The sequence below is a fragment of the Labrus bergylta genome, chromosome 15 (genome assembly GCF_963930695.1).
Source record: "Labrus bergylta chromosome 15, fLabBer1.1, whole genome shotgun sequence".
Taxonomy (NCBI): Eukaryota; Metazoa; Chordata; class Actinopteri; order Labriformes; family Labridae; genus Labrus; species Labrus bergylta.
Genome location: NC_089209.1, coordinates 26,239,687 through 26,267,080, shown reverse-complemented (window position 1 = coordinate 26,267,080; position 27,394 = coordinate 26,239,687). Strand labels below are relative to the sequence as shown.

At 44.5% G+C, this 27,394-nt stretch overlaps 5 non-coding genes across 5 annotated transcripts; all 5 read left to right on the top strand.

The window, feature by feature from the left end:
- The first annotated feature begins 10,529 nt into the window (after nt 1–10,529).
- On the top strand, nt 10,530–10,602 carry trnav-aac (transfer RNA valine (anticodon AAC)). Its single transcript has one exon. It is a non-coding gene; the product is annotated as a tRNA-Val (tRNA).
- Nucleotides 10,603–20,080: 9,478 nt separating this feature from the next.
- trnal-uag (transfer RNA leucine (anticodon UAG)) lies at nt 20,081–20,153 on the top strand. Its single transcript has one exon. It is a non-coding gene; the product is annotated as a tRNA-Leu (tRNA).
- Nucleotides 20,154–21,008: 855 nt separating this feature from the next.
- Nucleotides 21,009–21,081, top strand: trnav-cac (transfer RNA valine (anticodon CAC)). The gene has a single exon. It is a non-coding gene; the product is annotated as a tRNA-Val (tRNA).
- A 413-nt stretch (nt 21,082–21,494) lies between these two features.
- trnav-aac (transfer RNA valine (anticodon AAC)) lies at nt 21,495–21,567 on the top strand. Its single transcript has one exon. It is a non-coding gene; the product is annotated as a tRNA-Val (tRNA).
- Nucleotides 21,568–22,146: 579 nt separating this feature from the next.
- On the top strand, nt 22,147–22,219 carry trnav-aac (transfer RNA valine (anticodon AAC)). The gene has a single exon. It is a non-coding gene; the product is annotated as a tRNA-Val (tRNA).
- Nucleotides 22,220–27,394: the final 5,175 nt, after the last annotated feature.

The window sequence follows — 27,394 nt, the reverse complement described above, 5'->3', positions numbered from 1 at the left end:
CAGCCTGCTGCAGCGCATGCAGCATGGTGGCACTCAAAATGCTAATGAATGCCTCAACTCTGTGATATGGGCCTGCTGTCCAAAAACTGTGTTTGTTGGGAAGAGTAGGGTTGAGGCAGCAGCAAGGCTGTATCCGAATTGCTAAGTACCTACTCAATCTGTCAGTAGGCAGTAGGCAGTGCCTACTAGCCTGTAAAAACCCATGGGTGAACTTTGTGTTCTGTGTGGAAATTTTTTGTTCTGATGGACATACAGCGGACTAGATTTGCAGTTCTGGTGGCAAATTTATGTGGTTGTCTACAGTTGAAGGTCTTATATGGCAATATTGTTCTATTCAATTGTTAATGTCCATGTTCTAGACATGGTCTACATTGTTATAACCAATGAACTCAGAAGTTGTTTTGCTTGTTAGCAATGCTTTCCTTTAGAAATGTGTGGAATTTTACAATATAAATCTTTAAATGCCGTTTTCTCAAAATGAGTTTTCTCTCATACTCAAAGTCCAAAATCTCCACTTTAGTTGCACCTATACACACCAATCTTTCCAGTCTTGGACCTAGCTACATTATGAAGACTTTTACAGAGGGATTTGTAAATATACTATTCCTAGCCTGATTATGTAACATTTTATTACAAAAAACATGGCAGAAATTGACAGTATATTCTGATTTATAGGATAACAAAAGTATATATCCATAAATCCCTCTATCTTTTTTCCATCTAATATGTCAACAAAATTATAAAATAATTTTGAACCTGGCTTTATCACATGATCAGATTTCGTTTTTTAAAATATATGCAAATTAGCGCATATTTAATTAGGTAGTCCCAAATTTGCATATTTACACATTAAAATACAAAAAAATAGCAATACATTTTTTTCTTATCTTAACACAAGTAATCAACTGAGAAAGTTTCATGGTGATATCTATTATTACATTTTTTACCCTATTCACCTGTAGTGTCTCGCCTTAACAAAAGGGCAAACAAAAACGTACTATTCAAAAAGTCCAAACTGAAAAAAAACACAAAGGGTAGATAACACAGGTAGCCACGAGGAGTCACAGGAGCACAACGAAAACCGACATGAGAAAATACAAATAAATACAAATACAACACCTACAAATGACATACAACTTACAACAATGATCTGACAACATGAGGGAAGGAACACAGAGACTCAATAGACACAGGGGTAATCAAACACAGGTGAGACTAACGACACAGGTGAAGACAATGAGGGTAGTCAACACTGAGGGAAACACACAGAGGCAGGAATACAATACAAGAAACACTGAGGAGAACTACAACCTAAATCATGAAACACTAAAGACACACAGAACTCAAGAATGTAACATTACCACTAGAACAAAGAAACACAAGGATAGGAAACACTAAAGACTAAAAAGACAAAAACACACAAGGGAAACAAGCAACACTAGGATGGACAGGAGAAATTAAAACATGGAAACCTAAACGCTGAAATGCAAAACTAAATAAGACCAAATCATGACAGAAGAGCTGTAAAACAAATTCTTATTTTTGGAACACAACAACAATAAAGATCTACTATTACAACCTCTGTGAATTCTTAATTCCAAATCACACAAAAACAAAGAAGATATACACAATAAATGAACTTCAAGAAAAATACACAGTATATTTAAAGTTTGTAGCTATAAACATATTTAAAATATCAGTGCAAAATCACTAAAGCAGTCACTTTTTCTTTTCAGTGACCCATCAGTCCCTTTCAGTGTCATAAAAGCCAGACTGCTGAAATTCAACCCAGGTCATTTCTTTGACCATGCCCTGTGCTCTGTACAAGGAGAACACTCTGGAGGGGCAGTAAATGTACTTTCCCAACACCCCCGGGAAGGATGTATGACTGTGAGGGCTGCTCGGACCCTGCTTTAGTGGCTGGTGACAGAACCTGCAGAGGGGACCTGTTGGCAGCTGCACTGTTGAAATCCTCTTTGCCCTCTCCTCTGCCACCTTTCTCCATTCTGCCCCCCTCTGTTTGGCAGCATCCAGCTCCCGCTCAAAAAACAGAGAGGCAGCAAAGTCCTCAAACGACATCCTGGGGTTTTTAAGGCCTTCATGTTCATAGGTCTTAAAAACCTTAGTAGAACAATAAAAGTACTTCACAATTGGGGTTTGATAAAAGAAATGGACTGAAGAGCCATCCCCAAGATATCTGGACTTTGGCTGACCACAGGCTAAACAGTTCCTAGTCATCTTCTTCTGCTTCTGTTGTTGTTGTTGCTGTTTTTCCATGATCTCTGTCACAATCTTCTCTACTGTGGCCTGGCTCAGTGACTCCTCCTGAGGAGGGGTCACAGGTGGAGGGTTGACAGCAGCTGTAGGAAGAATTGTGACAGGAACGCTGACTGTCTGGCTGCTTGTAGTCAACCTTTGCCATAGCTGCTGTGTTTCCCAAACTTTCGCTGGGCTGGTGTTGAGGGAGGAGCTGGTGTTTTTTTAATTTTTCCAGATGTTTGACATATCTTGAGATATGCTGGCATGTGGTAGGATGGAGAAGGCTGTTGGGGTCAGTGCATGCCCTGTGCACCATGGCAGCATAGTCTGTATCAACACGCTTCAACAGTTCCTTAGCTCCATGGTGCTTTATTAGGAGCCCATCGATGGCAGCTCTCATGGGCTCTGTCCACCGGCTGTGGTCCAGGACCTGAACCCGACCTTCTGTCTTAATGGGACCAGTGCGAGCAGCCCGGGGAGAGGAGGATACAGGGAGCAGAGTAGGCATTGTAAAGTCTAAAAAAAATAAAGCAAAAGATTGTTACACAAGTTGATAATTAACAGCTGTAATATAATAAAATGATATTTAAAATTGAGTTCAAATCATAGTTAGGTAAAGTAGAGAGTTATTTTTTTAAACAAATGAACAGTTCAATGTTTTGTATTTTTATATTTTCCCATTGCTTTTATATTTGAATACAGTTGCTTAATCAAAATTCATGACAATATCTTAAAACAATTCTCCTAAAATGAATTTTGACCAGAAGTTAATGTCTGTTTAAAATCATGAGGGCAGGTGTGTGAGATGGAGAGTGTAGTTTGACTGACCTGTGTCCATTGGAGTAAGAGTTTCTGCTTTTGACTGTGGCAGATACAGGTGAAGGAAGTGGCCTGGACTGGGACAGGATTGGCACGGCTCCCACAGGGCAGTTCCACTGGTTTCCTGAATTGAGGCATTAAATAAAGAGGTAAGTAAAGCAGTCTGTCTGTGAGTCAGTAATTGACAGTGAGATATTAATGTAGATCACCTGAGAGTCTGTGCCAGCTTCAGCAGTAGGACAAGGATGCACTTCATCCTGGACGGAGGACTGCTGCTGTGTCTCCATGTCTAGAGGAGCTGAGATAGTGTGCGGCTCCTTGTTCTTTTCAAAGCTCAGGAAAATAGGACGGCAGCCTGGCTCCACATACTGCAGCCCAAACCTCTCCCCTGTGTCCCTGTTAGACACCTGCATGGCTGGATATTTTGCCTTCCCCGTCACATGTACAGAAGCTGTGTTCAGCTGGGCAAGTAAAAGAGGGTCAAACACAGCAGGCAGCTCCACACCTGGCAGCTTCAGGTCCACCAGCCTCTGGAAGTTCCAGCGCACCACTCCAGTCATGGCCTGGGCCTGAAACAACTCACTGGATACCCTGTTGCCCGTCACCCACTGGGCTTGGTGGAAGTGGAAGCCCTCCTGCTGCGATGTGCCTCTCACCGGGATCCAAACAGGTACAGCAGCTCCCTGACCCTTGGTGTAATTGAGCTGCAAAGTGCCACCATACCTGTATAGAATACCCTCCCCCACCTCTGGGTCACTTAGGCAGCCTCTCAGGATGTGGACTCGCTGAATCCTCCACTCCTTCAGCATGGAGGCCTTGAAGAGCTGAACATCATTTGTATCCTTTGCCAGGTGAAAGTGATGCATAACATCCTCAACTCTCTGCAGCAGCTCTCTGGACTGTGGCATTTTCGTCCTGCAGTGCTCTCTGGGTGGGATTAGCAGGAGAGAGCCCACAGAAGTTGTACGCGTCCTTGAGCTGTTGTAGGTCACCCTGGTCCACAACAAGAAATGCTGCAGACAGGAACTGGCAAAAGGAGCTGTACAGAGGATAGTGCTCAGAGACACACTCTCTGGTCAAACGCTGCATGCAGTGAAACAAGTCCAACTTGATGGTGATGTCTTTGTTAAACTTGGTCCTTGATGCACATGTGTTCACCAGGTTTCCGGAGGTTGCCTCTGTCACCACAGCCTCTGTTGTCCTCCAGCTGTCCCACAAGAGGTGCTCCTGAGCCTTAGAGTCCAGGACCTTAAAGGCAGCACAGCAGTCCCTAAAACATTGAAAAGAAACTTAAATTATCTCAATAAAAGTTGAATATATTTATATTATGCAATATTATTTAATTAATCCAAAACGTTTTTCAATATATTTGGACGTATAGCAAGAGGCAGATTATACAATTAACTAAAAATCATGTTGTGATGGAAAATGTGTTCTTTATACCTGTCCACCCACTGGAATTTGGCCTTCTCCACTCCAGCTGCGGTGTAGCAGTGAGATAGACCCTCGTACATGGGATGAAGGGACCGATCACACTCTGACTGGAGCAACACCCAGCTCAAGATCATCCAGTTCCCATTCATGATGGCATAGGAAGACATTGTGCCAGATGAAAGCACAACCTTCCTAGCCACTTTGCGGGTATGATCTGACCTGAGTGCCTGTCTAAAGGTCCCCTGTAGCAGCAGAGTGAGGAGCTGCTCCTGCTGCTGATATTCACTCACCACGCAGTCGACCAGGTAGTGGGCAGAAATGGACACTCCACACCAGCCATCAGGATCAGAGTATCCACCGAAGGGAGCAGGAGTGTCAGTCGGTCTGAGAAGCCCCATGATGGTCCTCTGTCTGTAGACTCCTGCTTCAGCATCCCTGATGTTGTGGATGCTCTGCAGGTAGGCCAGGTGAGCTCCTTCATACTTTAAATGCAGTGCCTCTGTCAGCTGTTTAGACATGTCCTCTGCTGATCTGCCGCTGCACCTCAGCTCATCCATTACTGATCTACAAATGGCCTTTTTGAAGGTCAGGAAAGCTGGCACTATGTTACTGATGCGCTTTGGTAGCTTCTCCAGCCATTGGGGTTTGTCAGCATGCCAGTACTTTTTACAGGCCTTGCAGGTGAGTCGCGAGGCTAGAATATAGTACTGACCACTAAACAGAATACCTGCCTATCAAGGATTTGGCATGCTGACCTATATCTATTTTAGATTCAAAATGATATTTCCCATGCCAAATCCTCAAACGGTAGTCTAAAAATGCTTGCAAACACGAAAAATGAATGATATTCCCATTCATTCTCTAAGGACTACCATAGAGAAAGAATGGGAAAAGTTAGGTCCCTGGTTTGAAACCGGGCAGAAACAATCTATTGTGTGTTTTACCCCCCTGAGGATTTGTCTCTAACTCAACTCTGTCCAAACATCACGTGCCGTGTTGATATAAAGCACAGTGAACACATTGGCTGATGAAGGCGAAAGACAGGAACCAGCAACTTCAATCACCCCGTCCATTTTTCCTTATGTTAATCTCTCAGGACATATCTGCTTATTGCGGCAGGGAGCAATCAGGTGGTAAATGTAATCTCTCCACCCCAACTCCATGCTGGTGTCTCGAGTAGCTAGTCACACTGTTATAGATGACCAGCACACAGAATCGGTAGTCATGGCCAGGATGTCTTTCAAAGCTTGTGTCGAGGTCCAGAAATATTGTCTGTCGCTCTGAGCTTGCTAGGAGTATAACAATCAGACTGAAGCCCCTTTCTTATGTGGCAAGTAATGGGAGTGCTGGTAGAAATAATATTTCTCCCCGTCAGGGATTCAATCCCCGGTCTTCCGCGTGACAGGCAGAGATACTGTCCACTATACTAACAAGGACTTCTGTGGTGTTGTTTTTGGCTCGTGAACGGGCTGATGGCAGTGTTCCAGCATTTACCAGCATTTCAAATACAGCCGGTCCAGTAGGCAGAATTTCGCTGACAGTGATAAGTGGTGAAAGTCCCACAAATTTTGGGTTAAGTCCTCCCCGTGCTGCATCAGCAGTCGCCGATGATTGAGTGCATGTGAGGAAAAACAAAGGCTATACACCAACCAGTTTCTGTAGTGCAGTGGTTATCACATTCGCCTCATATGTCAAAGGCCCCTGGTTTGAAACCGGGTGGCAACATTCTATTGTGTGTTTTACCCCCCTGAGGATTTATCTCTAACTCAACTCTGTCCAAACATCACGTGCCGTGTTGATATAAAGCACAGTGAACACATTGGCTGATGAAGGCGAAAGACAGGAACCAGCAACTTCGATCACCTCGTCCATTTTCAATAGTTATGTCCATTTGAGCTGCAGTGTATTGCATACATCTTACCTTTCCATTCTCTTTAGCTTTCATTCTGAAAGTAACCATATTGTCACCTGTTCAGAATGACGTGGTGTTTGTTGCTGGTAGTTTTGTCGTTCATGGTGCATAACCATCAGCAGGTAGAAAAGTCAACTCTGAATAATCGGTTGTCCAGCATTTGAAGCGTTTGAATTCAGAAAGCCAGTTGACTACATGACGAATGACGATGAAAAACCTTTTGTCAGGTTCCGTAGTGTAGAGGTTATCACGTTCACCTAACACGCGAAAGGTCCCCGGTTCGAGACCGGGCCGAAAGAAGTGGCTGTTCTCTTTCTGCTGTGGATAATCTCCTTTTGGCAGGCACGTCCGCGTGATTGCTAAATCCTCACGCAGGGACTGCATCTCCCTTTTCACAGGCATTCAGGTCACCTTTTGTAGCCCAATAGCAATTACCAATGGCATTTTAGGGGACCTGGCTTATATGCAGGAAGTCCATCAAAGTTGAGAGCAAAAGAGGCAAACCGGAGGCAAACCTGGAACCTATCTACTCTCATCTGATTACTACATAGCCTTATGTTAATCTCTCAGAAAATATCTTCTTATTGTGGCAGGGAGCAATCAGGTGGTAAATGTATTCTCTCCACCCAAACTCCATGCTGGTGTCTCGAGTAGCTAGCCACACTGTTATAGATGACCAGCACACAGAATCGGTAGTCATGGCCAGGATGTCCTTCAAAGCTTGTGTCGAGGTCCAGAAATATTGTCTGTCGCTCTGAGCTTGCTAGGAGTATAACCAGTCCAATATTCAGGCAACCTCACAATGTTTGGAGCACTGTGTAAACCATGGTGTGGGGTTTGATGATAAGTACAGCTGAGAAGGACTCAGCCGGACTGCTTCCGGCGCTGTGAGAGGTGGCTGCCGGTTGCAGCAGCTCCCGTTGTCCGTGTCGTTATATCGTATTTTTTGATTAGTTATTATTTGTTTTTACTGTGTGTTTTTTGAGTATTAGTTTAATCTATTGTGTGGAAATGGCTACTTTCGCTCTTGGAAGTTTTTGGGCTGTTTTTCTGATACTTTGGACACTCTGTAACGGAGAGCAGCGCACAGCTGAGTGGGGGCATTGTTTACACACGTGATCAGCTGATGGCGCTCTCCAAGGTGCTACTGCCCGGAGTAAGGACTGTAATTCCGGGGGAGCTGAGGAGGCAACGCCGGGGTTGCAGAGCTGGAGCTAAGAGGAGAGCTAAGAAGAGAAAGCATAAGCCTTCTGTACCAGCGGTGATTATGGGGAACGTGAGGTCTTTGGGCAATAAGACAGACGATCTCGACGCGCTTGTTCGACACCAGTGGGAATACCGCCAGTGCAGTATTATGTGCTTCACGGAGACATGGCTGCACTCGGACATCCCAGACCACAGCGTGGCGGTACCTGGCTTCAGGACTTTTCGGGCGGACAGGGACGTTATAAAGAGCGTTAAGAAGAAAGGTGGAGGGATTGCATTGTATGTGAGTGAGAGATGGTGTAATCCTGGCCATGTTAGTGTGAAGGAACGTCTCTGCAGCCCAGACATTGAACTGTTAGCTGTTGGAATGCGCCCGTATTACCTGCCCAGGGAATTCACGTAGGCCATTGTTATAGCTGTTTACATCCCACCGTCAGCTGATGCCGAGTCTGTGAGTGATGCACTTCACTCTACTGTTTCACAGCTTCAAACTAAGCATCCAAATGCTTTTGTAGCCATTACCGGGGACTTTAATCATGTAAAAATGGACAAAACACTACCCACTTTTCATCAATATGTTAACTGTCCAACAAGAGAAAATAAAACACTGGACCTTCTGTATGCTAACGTTAAGGAAGCATACAGTACCACTGCCCTTCCCCCCTCGGCAGATCAGACCACAACCTGGTCCTACTGACACCAGAGTATATCCCCCTGGTCCAAAGGCAGCCTGTGACCACAAGGACTGTTAAGAGGTGGACACAGGAGAGCAATGAGGCACTTCAGGACTGCTTTGAGTCCACAGACTGGGATGTACTCTGCGAGCCACATGGAGAGGACATTAACAGCATGACTGACTGCATCACAGAATACATTAAATTCTGTGAAAACACTGCTTTACCGGCCTGGACTGTACGCTGTTTTCCTAACAACAAACCCTGGATCACCAGTGACCTGAAAGCCCTTCTCAACAAAAAGAAACAAGCCTTCAGGTCTGGAAAGAGGGAGGAGCTGAAAAGGATACAGCACGATCTGAGGGAAAAGCTGAGGGAGTGCAAGGACTCATACAGGAGAAATCTGGAGGCCAAACTCCATCAGAACAACGTGAGGGATGTGTGGACTGGAATGAGGGAAATCACTGGTTTCAAAGGGAGAGAAAGACAACACTCTGGCAGCCTGGAGAGGGCGAATGAGCTAAACCTGTTCTTCAACAGGTTTAGTGCACAGCCTTCATCTGCCTCTCCCACCTCAAACAACACCCCTGTCCTTCACACCTCCCTGTCTCCCTCTGTATTTTCTCCCCCCCCCCGCCTCAAACAACACCCCTGTACTCCACACCTTACAGCCTCCATTTGTATCATCTACCTGCTGCAGCATGCTCACTCACATCTGGAGGGAAACGGCTGCATTGTGAGAATCACTTTTTTTGATTTCTCCAGTGCATTTGACACCATCCCGCCACAACTGCTGGAAGAGAAGCTGCAGTTGATGGGTGTAGACTCGTCCATCACCTCCTGGATTACTGACTACCTGACAGACAGACCACAGTTTGTCCGACTTGGCAGTGTTCAGTCTGGAATGGTGGAGAGTAGTACAGGAGCTCCACAGGGGACTGTGCTGTCTCCTTTCCTTTTCACCTTGTACACATCTGACTTTCAGTACAACTCCAGGTCATGCCACTTGCAGAAGTTTTCTGACGACTCTGCGGTGGTGGGGTGTATAAGTCATGGGCAAGAGGGGGAGTACAGAGAGCTGGTGGATAACTTTGTGGAGTGGACAGGAAGAAATCACCTGATTCTGAACTTGGATAAGACCAGGGAGATGAGCTGAGCTCCTTCAACGGGTGCAGCAAGATGTTGGAGATCTTCTATTAGTCTGTTGTGGCCAGTGCACTGTTCTCTGCTGTGGTCTGCTAGGGGAGCAGCATTGGAGCGGGTGACACAAAGAGACTGGACAAACTCATCAAGAAGGCCTGCTCTGTGATAAGCTGCAAGCTGGACTCTTTTGTAGTGGTGACAGAGAGGAGGACTCTTAACAAACTGTTATCCATTATGGATAATCCTGATCACCCTCTGCACACCCTACTGGACAAACAGCGGAGCAGCTTCTCCAACAGACTGATACAACTCCGCTGTTACAAGGACAGATACAAGAAATCTTTCTTACCGAAGGCCATAACTCTGTACAACAGCTCAACTCATGAGAGCAGAGAACTGTCATCATGATAATATCTGTCTCTCCATACTGTAATCTGTTCTGCACATGTTAAATTTACAAATTATCCCTGCACTCATGTTCACCTCATTTGGCTGTCTACTCGCCATTATATTGTATAGTATCTGCTTATAATATGTCTACAATTCAATTCAATTCAACTTATTTTTGTATAGCGTCAACTCATAACAAGTGTTATCTCAAGACACTTTACAAGAAGTGTTCTGGCAGGGCGTCAAGCAACGCTCTTGAGGAGCCTAAGAGAGCTCAAGAGCTCTCAGGAAAGTAGGTGGTTAGTGACTGAGGATTTATCTCTAACTTAACTCTGTCCAAACATCACATGCCGTGAAAAGCACAGTGAACACATTGGCTGATGAAGGCAAAAGACAGGAACCAGCAACTTCAATCACCTCGTCCATTTCCAATAGTTATGTCCATTTGAGCTGCAGTGTATTGCATACATCTTACCTTTCCATTCTCTTTAGCTTTCATTCTGAAAGTAACCATATTGTCACCTGTTCAGATTGACGTGGTGTTTGTTGCTGGTAGTTTTGTCGTTCATGGTGCATAACCATCAGCAGGTAGAAAAGTCAACTCTGAATAATCGGTTGTCCAGCATTTGAAGCGTTTGAATTCAGAAAGCCAGTTGACTACGTGACGAATGACCAGAAGAAGCCTTTTGTCAGTTTCCGTAGTGTAGTGGTTATCACGTTCGCCTAACACGCGAAAGGTCCCCGGTTCGAGATTGGGCGGAAACAAGTACCTGTTCTCTTTCTGCTGTGGATAATCTCCTTTGGCAGACACGTCCGCTTAAATGCTAAATCCTCACGCAGGGACCGCATCTCCCTTTTCACAGGCATTCAGGTCACCTTTTGTAGCCCAATAGCAATTACCAATGGCATTTTAGGGGACCTGGCTTATATGCAGGAAGTCCATCAAAGTTGAGAGCAAAAGAGGCAAACCGGAGGCAAACCTGGAACCTATCTACTCTCATCTGACGACTACATAGCCTTATGTTAATCTCTCAGGACATATCTGCTTATTGCGGCAGGGAGCAATCAGGTGGTAAATTTAATCGCTCCACCCCAACTCCATGCTGGTGTCTCGAGTAGCTAGTCACACTGTTATAGATGACCAGCACACAGAATCGGTAGTCATGGCCAGGATGTCCTTCAAAGCTTGTGTCGAGGTCCAGAAATATTGTCTGTCGCCCTGAGCTTGCTAGGAGTATAACAATCAGACTGTGCCCAGTCCAATATTCAGGCAACCTCACAATGTTTGGAGCACTGTGTAAACAATGGTGTGGGGTTTGATGATAAGTACAGCTGAGAAGGACTAAAAAATCTGTCACAATCTGTAAAATTCACTGTCACAATACCAATTTCTCATTTCCTTTCACCTACCATGTATGAGTTTCTCTCCTTGGCCCATTTCCTTAATTTTTCCCCTTTAGAGGTACAGAGAGTTGTGGGACTTTCACCACTTTTTCACCTCAGCTTGAGAGTGAAGCCCCTTTCTTATGTGGCAAGTAATGGGAGTGCTGGTAGAAAGAACAGTACTCCCCGTCGGGGAATGGAACCCCGGTCTTCTGTGTGACAGGCGGAGATACTGTCCACTATACTAACAAGGACTTCTGGGGTGTTGTTTTTGGCTCGTGAACGGGCTGATGGCAGTGTTCCAGCATTTACCAGCATTTCAAATACAGCCGGTCCAGTAGGCAGAGTTTCGCTGACAATGATAAGTGGTGAAAGTCCCACAAATTGTGGGTTAAGTCCTCCCTGTGCTGCATCAGCGGTTCGAGACCGGGCGGAAACAAGTGGCTGTTCTCTTTCTGCTGTGGATAATCTCCTTTGGCAGACACGTCCGCTTAAATGCTAAATCCTCACGCAGGGACCGCATCTCCCTTTTCACAGGCATTCAGGTCACCTTTTGTAGCCCAATAGCAATTACTGTAGTGGCACTCCGTCTCTTTCTTCGTCCTCTGTACCACTTTTTGGAGTCAACTCACAGTATTTGCAACGCGAGCGAAAAGACAGGACAGCTTTCCTTCGTTTTAAAAGGTTTACTGAAAAAACTTTAAAATAAAATACAGGTTTAACAAACGGTCTAACGCACGGTCAAAAAACTGTGTAGCTTCCATCAATATTGGACTCCAAACTGCTTACGTCACATCCGTCACAACTTTAACTACGCAGTGCTGTCATAACATAAACATCCAAAAACATAAACAATAACCTTTTTATCATTTATAAATGACTAAATTATGCCTTTAAAACAATTTTAAACGTTATGAATTTACATGAAATTACTGTTATTAGATTTTAATCATTTTTAACTAGATATTTAATATTAATCAATAATTTGCATATTGGCTCTTACATTACCCGGCCCCTAATTGGTTAGGCAGGCGGACTAAACAATTACAAATTAAAACATTAAGAGCCAAATAAATCAAATGTCCATGAAATGTCCAACTTAAAGTTATTCCCTGTGCTTCTTCCTTTTTTTTTTTTTTTTTCTCAAATCTTCTCGTTTGACGCCGCTTCTTCTAACAAGCACAGTTTGGTAACAGGTCTTTCCAAGAGGCTGGTCTTGGTTTTTATCTTCACCCTACGAACTGCTCTGCTGGAGTCGGGTAAGGTCTCTACCACTCTGCCCATCAGCCAGGAGTTGCGAGGTGATGAACTGTCCACCAACAACACAACATCTCCGACTATGAAGTTTCTTCGTAGTTTTGACCACCTCTGTCGTTCCTGGAGGAGTGGGAGGTACTCGCGGGTCATTCTGGTCCAAAACAAGTCCGCTAGATATTGGACTTGCTTCCAGCGTTTTCTTGTGTATGTGTCATTTTTGCTGAAAATGCCTGGAGGCATGATAGGTTGTGACTTCAACAACAACATATGATTGGGTGTCAGAGGCTCAAGGTCATTCACGTCATCTGAGATACTTGTGAGTGGCCTGCCGTTGATGATGCTCTCAACCTCACACATTACTGTCTGAAGACAATCATCATTCACAGCTTGTTCTTTCAACAGAGAATTGAGGATTCTTCGCACAGTTCGAATCTGTCTTTCCCAAATCCCGCCCTGGTGGGAAGCTGCTGGGCTGTTGAATATCCACTGTATCCCCTTTGATTGGAAGAGCCTTTCAATTTTGTCATGATCAAAGAGTTCAATTGCTTCCCTCATCTCCCTTTCAGCACCGACAAAGTTTGTGCCGTTGTCAGAGCGCATGATGGTAACTTGACCTCTTCTAGACGCCGAATCGCATTGATGCAGGAGTCGGTATCAAGGCTGTCTGCAACTTCGATGTGCACGGCTCTAAGGGTAAGGCAGGTGAACAATACGCCATATCTCTTGACTGTACTCCGGCCCCGCTTAACATCAAAAGGCCCGAAATAATCAAGGCCGGTGTTCGTAAAGGGAGGTTTGTCAGGCAAGAGGCGATCTTCAGGCAAGTTCGCCATCTTTTGCTCTCCAACTCTTCCGCTGATCCTGCGACATACTGCACACTTGTTGATTATTGTTCGGACAGCAGAATTGGCTTGTGGGATCCAATACTTGCTTCTTAATTGTGCCATGACATAACTGCGTCCGCAGTGTCCTGTTCTTTGGTGTATGTCTCTCAAGATCAATGTGGCAGCTCTACAATGCTTAGAGAGTATCCCTGGATGCTTGGCATTCTCTGGCATGGCCGACCTGTTGAGTCTTCCGCCAACTCTCAATGTGCCATCTTGCAGAATCGGATCCAGTTTGAACAGCTGACTGTTTCGACTGACTTGTTTTCCTTTTTGCAGAGCTTTGATTTCTTCACTGTACTGCTGTCTTTGGCTGAACTGGATTATTGCAGATTCTGCAGTGTCCAAATCTTCTAAGGTAAGCGGTTTCTTTCCTTTTGTTGTTTTGTATTTTTCCATGTGCCTTTCTAACTTTGATCTTTGCTTTTCAGGGTCCTTTTCGGTTTGATTGACTGTTCTCGAGAACTCCTTTCTTTCATCTTTCAGTTGGCGCAAGGTTTCCTTCAGCTTTAGAATCCAGGCCACTGACCTTTTAAGTTTATGCCAGTCCGAGTAGTAGTTGATCAACTGGTTCATTGGTTCAACGTTATCTTCGATTTTAATAGTGTTGACTATAACCGGGTTCTTGACCTCTGGGTCATCTTGAAGGCTTTCCTTTCTTTGCACGGGTTGCTTGGGCCAATCATGTTCATTTTGCAACAGGAAGTTCGGTCCATTAATCCATGTTCCCTTTTGCATCAAACTCTTGGCCTTCAGACCACTGCTGGCTTGATCTGCAGGATTTTCTGCTGATCCGACGTAGCTCCACTGAGATGGTTTGGTGGCTTCGCGGATCAGTGTAACTCTGTTCGCAACAAAAGTTTTGAATCGTGCTGTTTCATTGTCAATATACCTGAGTACGGTAGTGCTGTCTGTCCAGAAGATAGATGGTTGAAGTGGAACTTGAAGTTCTTGACGTAACATCTTGTCCATCTTCACTGCCATGAATGCTACAGTCAATTCAAGCCGGGGTATTGTAACTTGCTTGAGTGGGATGACTCCTGATTTTCCCATCAGGAAAGAACAATGTTTCTTGCCTTGTTTGTTTTCTAGCAGCAGATAAGTCACAGTGCCATATGCGTACTCTGAGGCATCCGAGAAATGATGTAACTACGCTGTGGCAGCGCATCCGAAGTCTGTGGGTTTTAAACATCTGCTCACGTGGAAGTCAGCAAGGTGAGTAATGTCTTCTTTCCATCTTTTCCACTCTTCAGCATGTTTTTCACCAATGTTCTCATCCCAACCATGCTGCTCCTTACAAAGCTCTTTCAGCAGAAGTTTGGCTGGCAGGATGACTGGAGCCAAAAAGCCGAGGGGGTCGTAGATAGAATTGACGACGGATAAAATGCCCCTCCTCGTCAACGGCTTGTCTTGCAGCTTCATGCTGTAAGTGAAGGTATCCGTTTCTGTATCCCACTGTATGCCAAGAGTCCTCTCGACTGGTAGAGCTTCATGGCTTAGATCCAAATCTTTTACTCCACTAGCTCTGTGTACTTCTGGAATGGACATCAACACCTTTCGGCTATGACTCATCCACTTCACCAGATTGAAACCTCCTCTGGCACACAAGGCACGGAGATCACTTGCCAATGTCTTTGCATTGTCTTCTGTAGCTACGCTCTTCAAACAGTCGTCCACGTAAAAGTTGCGCAGGACTGTTTGGACAGCTTCTGGGGAGGCATTATCTCTATGGTCCTCAGCGGTTCTTCGAAGGGCATACGAAGCAACGCTTGGCGATGAAGTGGCCCCAAATAGGTGCACTGCCATCCTAAATTCCTTCATTGGCCCATTCAAGTTGCCGTTGGGCCACCAAAGAAAGCGGAGGAGATCTGCGTCTTTTTCTGGCACCTTAACTTGATAAAACATCGACTCGATGTCTGCCATTATGGCTATTGACTCCTCACGAAATCTTAAGAGGACACCAACCAACGTATTGGTCAGGTCGGGTCCTTGCAGTAACTCACAGTTCAAAGACCGGTCCTGATACGAGGCTGTGCAGTCGAAGACCACTCGTAGTTTTCTTTTCTTAGGGTGATACACCCCATGGTGCGGTATGTAGAACACCCTGTTGTCGTCACGATTCAGCTGGTGTGCCGGAACTTGGACAGCATAGCCTTTGCTTATGATAGTATCCATGAAGTCTTTGTACTCTTCAAAGAACTCAGGATTCTTCTTGAGCTTTCTGTGCAAACTGGCTATGCGCTGCTCCGCCACACAGCGGTTATTAGGCATCTGGAGCTTCGCGTTCCTGAGCGGCAATCCAATGCTGTAATGTCCGTTTTCCAGCATTGCTGTTTTCTGCATAGACTGCATGAACTGTTTGTCTTCTTGCGACAACTCTTCTTTGTCGTCGTAGTTGCGCTCTGGGAAGTCAGTGTTGTACTGTTGGACAAGTAACTTCTCAACTTCCATCACTGAGATCCTGTTCACTGAACACTGAGGCGGTTTGTTCTCTGTGTCCTCCAGTTCCTTTCTCATGGGACCATTCACGACCCATCCAATGGCCGTCTTAACAGCATAAGGGCCTCCATCTTGACTGTTAATGATGCGCCATGGCTCCATAGCCTTTGGACAGTTTGCTTCAATAAGTAGGCCTACATCTGCTTCTAATTCTGGCAAACGCACTTCGCTGAGATAAGGCCACTGTTGAATATCTGACTGCCTGGGTATATTTTCGGCGTGAACTGGTATGTTGCTGTGAGTGTACACTTTTGGTAGCTCAATATGTTTGGTGTCTTCCAGGCCGCACACTTCCAGGTCCGATATCACATAGCTATTTATTAGCTTCTGTTCTCCAGGTTTGTCATGACTCATTGTGCTGAGAAGTAATTGTGTTGGTTTCCCTTTAGCGTTCAGTTTCTTTTGCAGGTCTCCTGTGCAGAACGTTGCTGTGCTTCCCGGGTCCATGAAGGCGTACGTTTCAACATACTTGTCGCTCTTTTTTGATTTAATCTTCACCGGTACTATCGACAACACACATTCAGCTTTTCCGGCCCCCGTTAGGCTACAAGACTCTTGCGTGACAGAAACTTGAGCACACGATAATTTGTTTCCGTGAGCACCTTCATTCTTCTCAGGTGAGACAGAATCTTCTCTTTTTTCCATGTGTAAAATGTCTGGATGACTTAACCCACATACTTTACACTCCATTCGTCTTTTGCAGAACTTGCTGAGATGGCCAGGGGTTAAGCAGCCAAAACACAAGCCATTTGACTTCAAGAACTCAACACGTTCTTTGTGTGGCTGATCTTTTATTTTGTTGCATGAAGTTAGAATGTGAAACTGCTGACAGTACAAACATGGCTTCTCAAAGGCAATCCTGGTTTTGCTTGAATTACCTGACATCACATATGTTTCTTGATGTCTTTTATTTTGGAAAACGTTGGTAGCGAAACTGCTTCCACGGACCTCTCTCTTAGGAGGATGCCTTTACTTTTATTCGATCTTTCCAATTATGGTTGGGCGGCTGTCTGGTATAATACCAAACAGTGGGTCGATAATTATTTTAGCTTGGCGGTCTATGTAGTTCACCAAATCAGCAAACTTTGCTCTTCTGCCTTTTCGCTGTTTGACATCGTAAGCTTCAGCACGCCAACGTTCTTTCATTTTGAAGGGTAGTTTGGATACCACCGTCCGTAAGTTGGTAGGGTTGTCCATCTCTTCTAGAAATTCTATGTCTTCCATAGTGTTGCGACATCCAACCAAAAACATTGCATAAGCATTTAATGCCTTTCCATCGTCAGATTTGATCTGCGGCCATTTCAGTGCTTTATCAATGTACGCGCTGGCGATCTGTAGTTCATCCCCATAGTGATCATGAAGCAGTTGCTTCGCTTTATAGTAGCCTTTGCTAGGTGGCATATGAGCACAGCTGCGAACTAGCTCTTGGGGTTCACCGGCTGTAAACTGTTCCAAAAAGTACAATTTGTCCTGATCATTGTCTGTCTTTTGTTCTATTGAGTGCTCAAACGATCTAATGAAAGATTTGTATTGCAATGTGTCGCTCTTGAAGACAGTAATGTCCTTTGTTGGTAACTGGGATTGCTTTTGTTGCTTTACCAGAAGCTCAGTGATAACATTCTGATTTTGCATCACTTTTAGCATCTCGTCACCTCTGTTGGCCTGAGCGTTGCTGTAATCTTGTTGAGCCACTTTTGGTACTTGAGAGTGCAACATTTGCAACTGAGCATGAAAGCCTGGATCAACTGGCTGAGGAAGCGATACACTGGTTTCTTCCCGCTTCATGCCCCCACCTCTTGGCTTTTGTACTAGTGCGTGACTACTGTAACCAGGGCTACTGGAACCATCCTCTGATCTTTCATATTCTTTGAGAACTTTTAATTTTGCACTGCTTTCTGCTAATGCGGTTTCCAACTCAAGTTCTTCTTTTGCGCTTTTGATTCTGGCCATTTCAAACTCAAGCTGCTGCCTTTTCTTCTGTGCCGCAGCACGTTCAAGCAGAGCTGCATGTTCCACCTCTTGTCTAACACGTGTCGAGGACACCTGTGATATGGCTGTTCTGCGACTTACTTGAGATCCATATTGACGATTGTGTCCAACATTGCTGACACCTATTTGTGAAATACTGTCACTTGCTTTAACAGCATCTTGCGGGTCAATTTCCGCATCATCCTCTTTTTGAAAAGAGCGTTCATGCACAGCGGCGATCCATGTTTTAGTAGCTTTTATGAATTCTTTGATGGATGCCATTTTGGGTTCAAACCATTGTTCCTGATCAAATGTTTTTTCATCTTCAGACAAAAGGCTTGCAACTTCTTTGTTGAGGCAACTAAACTCGTCTACAGCGAGTGAAAAATCATTTTCCATCACATCTTTAACACCTTGTAAACTCTGAGCATCACTCATCATTTTCTCCACTTCATTTCTTTTACTTGTGAGAGCTCCCAATTTTCTTCTTCTTAATGCTATATTTTTTGCAATTTCTCCTCTAAGGCTTTCTCTGTCAACCTGCGTGTCCGTCCTGAATCCATTGTATCCTCAAGACATCCAAACTCTTTTTCCTTTTCATCAATCATCTTAATATTGCAGAGTAAGGCTCTAGTTGAATGCAAAGGTTTAAAAGCACTTAACCTTTAAGGCACTTTTTCTTCATAAAACGAGTGCAAACAACTTCTTAAATAAGGCCGAAATCCACATTGACTGTTTCAAGGCTTAAAATACGAGCTGACACGGAGAAACTACAACTTGAATTATTTCCTGCAATCCTCCTTTAATTTCGGCACGGGCTTCAATTATCTTCCTGCGTCGGCTTTACATCCTTCCATGGAAATGCACAAGGGTAGTATTTAGGTTTCACGTTACCTTTTCTTGGAGAGTACTTTAAAGGATAACCCGTTTCTGCTGGCTTCATTAGGTGAGCTCTCTTTTCTTATCTCCCCTTCTCCTGAGCGGACAGCTGCGCTCTCCCCGAGCCCGGCACGTTCCGGCTTATTGATCCTTTAAACTAGTTTTTTGACAAAATGTAGTGGCACTCTGTCTCTTTCTTCGTCCTCTATACCACTTTTTGGAGTCAACTCACAGTATTTGCAACGCGAGCGAAAAGACAGGACAGCTTTCCTTCGTTTTAAAAGGTTTACTGAAAAAACTTTAAAATGAAATACAGGTTTAACAAACGGTCTAACGCACGGTCAAAAAACTGTGTAGCTTCCATCAATATTGGTCTCCAAACTGCTTACGTCACATCCGTCACAACTTTAACTACGCACTGCTGTCATAACATAAACATCCAAAAAACATAAACAATAACCTTTTTATCATTTATAAATGACTAAATTATGCCTTTAAAACAATTTTAAACGTTATGAATTTACATGAAATTACTGTTATTAGATTTTAATCATTTTTAACTAGATATTTAATATTAATCAATAATTTGCATATTGGCTCTTACAATTACCAATGGCGTTTTAGGGGACCTGGCTTATATGCAGGAAGTCCATCAAAGTTGAGAGCAAAAGAGGCAAACCGGAGGCAAACCTGGAACCTATCGGCTCTCATCTGACGACTACATAGCCTTATGTTAATCTCTCAGGACATATCTGCTTATTGCGGCAGGGAGCAATCAGGTGGTAAATGTAATCTCTCCACCCCAACTCCATGCTGGTGTCTCGAGTAGCTAGTCACACTGTTATAGATGACCAGCACACAGAATCGGTAGTCATGGCCAGGATGTCCTTCAAAGCTTGTGTCGAGGTCCAGAAATATTGTCTGTCGCCCTGAGCTTGCTAGGAGTATAACAATCAGATTGTGCCCAGTCCAATATTCAGGCAACCTCACAATGTTTGGAGCACTGTGTAAACAATGGTGTGGGGTTTGATGATAAGTACAGCTGAGAAGGACTAAAAAATCTGTCACAATCTGTAAAATTCACAGTCACAATACCAATTTCTCATTTCCTTTCACCTACCTTGTATGAGTTTCTCTCCTTGGCCAATTTTCCTTAATTTTTCCCCTTTAGAGGTACAGAGAGTTGTGGGACTTTCACCACTTTTTCACCTCAGCTTGAGAGTGAAGCCCCTTTCTTATGTGGCAAGTAATGGGAGTGCTGGTAGAAAGAATAGTACTCCCCGTCGGGGAATCGAACCCCGGTCTTCCGCGTGACAGGCAGAGATACTGTCCAATGAGGACTTCTGCTGTCCAATGAGGACACACACTGACCAGTTTTCGTAGTGTAGTGGTTATCATGTTCGCCTTAGACGCGAAAGGTCCCCGGTTTGAAACCGGGCGGAAACATTCTACATAGCCTTATGTTAATCTCTCAGGACATATCTGCTTATTGCGGCAGGGAGCAATCAGGTGGTAAATGTAATCTCTCCACCCCAACTCCATGCTGGTGTCTCGAGTAGCTAGTCACACTGTTATAGATGACCAGCACACAGAATCGGTAGTCATGGCCAGGATGTCCTTCAAAGCTTGTGTCAAGGTCCAGAAATATTGTCTGTCGCCCTGAGCTTGCTAGGAGTATAACAATCAGACTGTGCCCAGTCCAATATTCAGGCAACCTCACAATGTTTGGAGCACTGTGTAAACAATGGTGTGGGGTTTGATGATAAGTACAGCTGAGAAGGACTAAAAAATCTGTCACAATCTGTAAAATTCACTGTCACAATACCAATTTCTCATTTCCTTTCACCTACCATGTATGAGTTTCTCTCCTTGGCCAATTTTCCTTAATTTTTTTTAGAGGTACAGAGAGTTGTGGGAGAGTTGTGGGACTTTCACCACTTTTTCACCTCAGCTTGAGAGTGAAGCCCCTTTCTTATGTGGCAAGTAATGGGAGTGCTGGTAGAAAGAACAGTACTCCCCGTCGGGGAATCGAACCCCGGTCTTCCGCGTGACAGGCGGAGATACTGTCCACTATACTAAAAATGACTTCTATGGTGTTGTTTTTGGCTCGTGAACGGGCTGATGGCAGTGTTCCAGCATTTACCAGCATTTCAAATAGAGCCGGTCCAGTAGGCAGAGTTTCGCTGACAATGATAAGTGGTGAAAGTCCCACAAATTGTGGGTTAAGTCCTCCCCGTGCTGCATCAGCAGTCGCCAGTGATTGAGTGCAAGCGAGGAAACACAAAGAACACACACTGACCAGTTTTTGTAGTGTAGTGGTTATCACGTTCGCCTCACACGCGAAAGGTCCCCGGTTCGAAACCGGGCGGAAACATTCTATTGTGTGTTTTACCCCCCTGAGGATTTATCTCTAACTCAACTCTGTCCAAACATCACGTGCCGTGTTGCTATAAAGCACAGTGAACACATTGGCTGATGAAGGCAAAAGACAGGAACCAGCAACTTCAATCACCTCGTCCATTTCCAATAGTTATGTCCATTTGAGCTGCAGTGTATTGCATACATCTTACCTTTCCATTCTCTTTAGCTTTCATTCTGAAAGTAACCATATTGTCACCTGTTCAGAATGACGTGGTGTTTGTTGCTGGTAGTTTTGTCGTTCATGGTGCATAACCATCAGCAGGTAGAAAAGTCAACTCTGAATAATCGGTTGTCCAGCATTTGAAGCGTTTGAATTCAGAAAGCCAGTTGACTACATGACGAATGACCAGGAGAAGCTTTTTGTCAGTTTCCGTAGTGTAGTGGTTATCACGTTCGCCTAACACGCGAAAGGTCCCCGGTTCGAGACCGGGCTGAAACAAGTGGCTGTTCTCTTTCTGCTGGGGATAATCTCCTTTGGCAGACACGTCCGCTTAAATGCTAAATCCTCACGCAGGGACCGCATCTCCCTTTTCACAGGCATTCAGGTCACCTTTTGTAGCCCAATAGCAATTACCAATGGCATTTTAGGGGACCTGGCTTATATGCAGGAAGTCCATCAAAGTTGAGAGCAAAAGAGGCAAACCGGAGGCAAACCTGGAACCTGGAGAGTTGTGGGACTTTCACCACTTTTTCACCTCAGCTTGAGAGTGAAGCCCCTTTCTTATGTGGCAAGAAATGGGAGTGCTGGTAGAAAGAATAGCACTCCCCGTTGGGGAATCGAACCCCGGTCTTCCACGTGACAGGCGGAGATACTGTCCAATGAGGACTTTTGTGAACCATATTGTCACCTGTTCAGAATGACGTGGTGTTTGTTGCTGGTAGTTTTGTCGTTCATGGTGCATAACCATCAGCAGGTAGAAAAGTCAACTCTGAATAATCGGTTGTCCAGCATTTGAAGCGTTTGAATTCAGAAAGCCAGTTGACTACGTGACGAATGACCAGGAGAAGCCTTTTATCAGTTTCCATGGTGTAGTGGTTATCACGTTTGCCTAACATGCGAAAGGTCCCCGGTTCGAGACCGGGCGGAAACAAGTGGTTGTTCTCTTTCTGCTGTGGATAATCTCCTTTGGCAGACATGTCCGCTTAAATGCTAAATCCTCACGCAGGGACTGCATCTCCCTTTTCACAGGCATTCAGGTCACCTTTTGTAGCCCAATAGCAATTACCAATGGCATTTTAGGGGACCTGGCTTATATGCAGGAAGTCCATCAAAGTTGAGAGCAGAAGAGGCAAACCGGAGGCAAACCTGGAACCTGGAGATTTGTGGGACTTTCACCACTTTTTCACCTCAGCTTGAGAGTGAAGCCCCTTTCTTATGTGGCAAGTAATGGGAGTGCTGGTAGAAAGAATAGCACTCCCCGTCGGGGAATCGAACCCCGGTCTTCCATGTGACAGGCGGAGATACTGTCCACTATACTAACGAGGACTTCTGTGGTGTTCTTTTTGGCTCGTGAACGGGCTGATGGCAGTGTTCCAGCATTTACCAGCATTTCAAATACAGCCGGTCCAGTAGGCAGAGTTTCGCTGACAATGATAAGTGGTGAAAGTCCCACAAATTGTGGGTTAAGTCCTCCCCGTGCTGCATCAGCGGTTCGAGACCGGGCGGAAACAAGTGGCTGTTCTCTTTCTGCTGTGGATAATCTCCTTTGGCAGACACGTCCGCTTAAATGCTAAATCCTCACGCAGGGACCGCATCTCCCTTTTCACAGGCATTCAGGTCACCTTTTGTAGCCCAATAGCAATTACCAATGGCATTTTAGGGGACCTGGCTTATATGCAGGAAGTCCATCAAAGTTGAGAGCAAAAGAGGCAAACCGGAGGCAAACCTGGAACCTATCTGCTCTCATCTGACGACTACATAGCCTTATGTTAATCTCTCAGGACATATCTGCTTATTGCGGCAGGGAGCAATCAGGTGGTAAATGTAATCTCTCCACCCCAACTCCATGCTGGTGTCTCGAGTAGCTAGTCACACTGTTATAGATGACCAGCACACGGAATCGGTAGTCATGGCCAGGATGTCCTTCAAAGCTTGTGTCGAGGTCCAGAAATATTGTCTGTCGCCCTGAGCTTGCTAGGAGTATAACAATCAGACTGTGCCCAGTCCAATATTCAGGCAACCTCACAATGTTTGGAGCACTGTGTAAACAATGGTGTGGGGTTTGATGATAAGTACAGCTGAGAAGGACTAAAAAATCTGTCACAATCTGTAAAATTCACTGTCACAACACCAATTTCTCATTTCCTTTCACCTACCATGTATGAGTTTCTCTCCTTGGCCAATTTTCCTTAATTTTTCCCCTTTAGAGGTACAGAGAGTTGTGGGATTTTCACCACTTTTTCACCTCAGCTTGAGAGTGACGCCCCTTTCTTATGTGGGAAATAATGGGAGTGCTGGTAGAAAGAATAGTACTCCCCGTCAGGGAATCGAACCCCGGTCTCCCGTGTGACAGGCGGAGATACTTTCCACTATACTAACGAGGACTTCTGTGGTGTTGTTTTTGGCTCGTGAACGGGCTGATGGCAGTGTTCCAGCATTTACCAGCATTTCAAATAGAGCCGGTCCAGTAGGCAGAGTTTCGCTGACAATGATAAGTGGTGAAAGTCCCACAAATTGTGGGTTAAGTCCTCCCCGTGCTGCATCAGCGGTTCGAGACCGGGCGGAAACAAGTGGCTGTTCTCTTTCTGCTGTGGATAATCTCCTTTGGCAGACACGTCCGCTTAAATGCTAAATCCTCACGCAGGGACCGCATCTCCCTTTTCACAGGCATTCAGGTCACCTTTTGTAGCCCAATAGCAATTACCAATGGCATTTTAGGGGACCTGGCTTATATGCAGGAAGTCCATCAAAGTTGAGAGCAAAAGAGGCAAACCGGAGGCAAACCTGGAACTTGGAGATTTGTGGGACTTTCACCACTTTTTCACCTCAGCTTGAGAGTGAAGCCCCTTTCTTATGTGGCAAGTAATGGGAGTGCTGGTAGAAAGAATAGCACTCCCCGTTGGGGAATCGAACCCCGGTCTTCCACGTGACAGGCGGAGATACTGTCCAATGAGGACTTTTGTGAACCATATTGTCACCTGTTCAGAATGACGTGGTGTTTGTTGCTGGTAGTTTTGTCGTTCATGGTGCATAACCATTGTGGAATCTTATATTCTTTATACTTTTATGTTTGCTCATTAACTGATCCAATGCATTACACATAGCATTACACATATCACGTATACATGCACCGTGTCCTTATATGACCACTGCAACACACGAACCTTGCACGATACTCACCTCACCACAGGTGTTTTATCTCACGTACACAGACTCAACAACAGCTCCTTATAAGGACTATTTTTTAAACTCTCAAGGACAAGTTACTGCTACATTCACATATTTATACACTGACCACAAGGTGCTGACACAGATAAAGCTGCACCTGTTTCTTTGATCCTCCTCTGTAAGTTTCGATCACACTATATGCTCAAGTATATAAAGATTGTACGCCCCAAGAGCGGGCAGAGAACTTACTTTGTGTATCCTGTACGCATAGCTGAACTTGTCTCCATGCTGCATGTAATAAACTGGGTGACTTAGCAACTCAACAGTTTCTGAAAGTCTCTTTTATTTGCTCTCGTCCCAAGGGTCGGAGGGTTTCCTCTTTCTGCTGATTTTCTGCAGGCTCAGTTCTACCACAATTACATGGCGACGAGGATGGGATTCCTAACATCAACCGGGTAGTTTCCTCCGAAACAACTTCTCCACCCAAATCAACTGAGGAATAGGTAAGTCAAACACCTTTTCTAAAGTTTGACAGTTTAGGGGTGGAGAGTATAGAGTTGTGAGAAGGGAGCTCTAGGTTTGGTAACGGAATCCCTGATAAATTTTGGGTAAAGAACCAGAACTGTGTGAAACCACTCTGACCATCGGACGATAGTGAAAAAAATAAAAGAAGAAGAATAAAATAAGGTAAATAAAAGAAGAATAATAAAATCAAGTACCTAAATTTGTATAAAATAGTGGGAACGAATTTGTTCAACTAAAATTCTGGGTTTCATGAGGAAACCTCAGAGACGTTTGAGGGAGTACAGTGAAAACAGAATATTAAACTGAAATTCTGGGTTTCATGGGAAACCTCAGAGACGTCTGAGGGAGTACAGTGAAAACAGAATGTTAAACTAAAAATCTGGGTTTCATGGGAAACCTCAGAGACGTTTGAGGGAGTACAGTGAAAACAGAAATTAAGCAAAGAATTGCAAAAACAAGGATAAAGTAAAATGGCTATGCTAAAGTGATAAAATAAAACAAACAAATAAAAGGAACAATGGGAAAATCAACCAGTAAACTAAAGCCTGATGGCGAAGGTAATACTCCGGATAGATCAATCTTAATGCAAATGAAAACAGGGTACCCTGACATAGATTGGCTTAAAATTTTCAAACGTTGGAACAATAAAAAAAAAAAAAAATAATAATAATAATAAAAAAATAATAATAATAATAATAAAAAAAAAATAATAATAAATAAATAAATAAATAGAAAAAAAAAAAAAAAATGGCCGGTACTGGGCACTTGCGACCCAAAGAAATGCGCAAAAGTGGATAAAATGTTGAAAGAAAAGTGGTGGGGAAAAGATGGCAAAGGAAAAGGAGGACCAAAGAAGAGTGAAGACCTCCATTGGGGGCTTGTGAAAGGTCATGTTGAAAAGAAAGCAGCAGTAAGTAGGGAGAGAACAGCGCTGAAAACAGCGGCTGAAATGTCAGAAAAGACACAGCAGGAAGGTGAAGCAAACGAGAAAGTTAGATAAATGTTACATTCAGTTAATCAGCCAGGAGAGCCAAGCAAACCCCCAAAAACAGATAAAGCCAAAGTTACAGCTTGGTCTCCGAATAATCCATTTGGTAAAAAGGGCTCAACTGTTAAGTTGTACCCCAGCCTGTTAACAAAAGAAGGCTCTCCCCCTGACTATAGCTCAGATGACGAATTGTACCTGTATAGAAATACACCACGAGCACCTGCACCCAGACAGGGCAGAAGCGGACGGGCTGCAGCTGCACCGCAACAACAGGATGAGCGAGCAGAGGGAGGGGGAGATAGCAGTAAGGAGCTTTCGGGCGGATCAGATGAAGAACAAAAAGCACCGAAGCAATCTGAAAGAGTTAAACAGCAAAAATTTAAAAAAGAACAAGACAAAAAGGAGCAGGGTCAGAAAGGAGCTAGCGGATCAGGACAGGGAGGCACACACGTGCTCGAAGCCCCTTTAAGAATATTTCCAGGAATAAATGGGGATGGGTCTCTTATCACTGCATACCGCCCCTGGACTAAAATGGAATTAAAACAACTGACTGACGATACCCCAGATCCTAAGAAGGACGTGACTCAGACTATAACATATCTAAAGAGACTGTCTGGATGTTTCCATCCCTGTCAGGGTGACTGGTACAGCTTTTGTATGGCGCGTTGGCCTAAGCTCGAGGATAGATGGAGAATACATCTTGATGCACAGAGCGCAGCTGCAAAAGATCAGACAGAAGAAAGGGGCGAACTTATGTTGGAAGAAATAATGAAGGATTTACAGACTAAATTCAAAGTCAACCCAGATTGGGGTAAACTGTCAGGACTACATAAAAGAGAAGAGGAACAGGTGGAAGATTTTGTGACTAGGTTGCAAAACACATTTAAGAAATACTCAGGCTTAACCTCAGAGCAGTTCGCCCCGCTTCTTCCGCGCGCATTCGTTGACGGATTAGAAAGACATTCCAGAGAAGTGATAAAACAAGACCTCGCGTGGGAGGTAAAAACTCTAGAACAGTGTGTAGCTATAGCCAAACACTTGGAAAGAAATCGACGAAATGCTGAATCCTCTGATAGTTCTAGCTCAGAGTCTGACACCGATTGTAAAAACAAAAATAAACTAAGACACAGAAATAAGGGAAAGAAAGACAAACGTAAACAATATTCTGGTGCTGTAAAACAAATGATTGTGCAACAGCCTCAGCAGGCTGCCCCTACCCAACCCTCCTCTCTCCCACAGACACAGTTTTTATCTCCAGCTCCCACACAGTGGCCAGTTTATCACCCCTTTCCAGCAGCTCAAGGAACCAACCCCTTTCACAGTCGAGAGCCACCCCAAGGTCAACAGGTAAGACCAGATCAATGTCTGTACTGTGGCCAAAGTGGACATTGGGCCAAAGACTGTAGATTGAAGGCCAGCCAACGA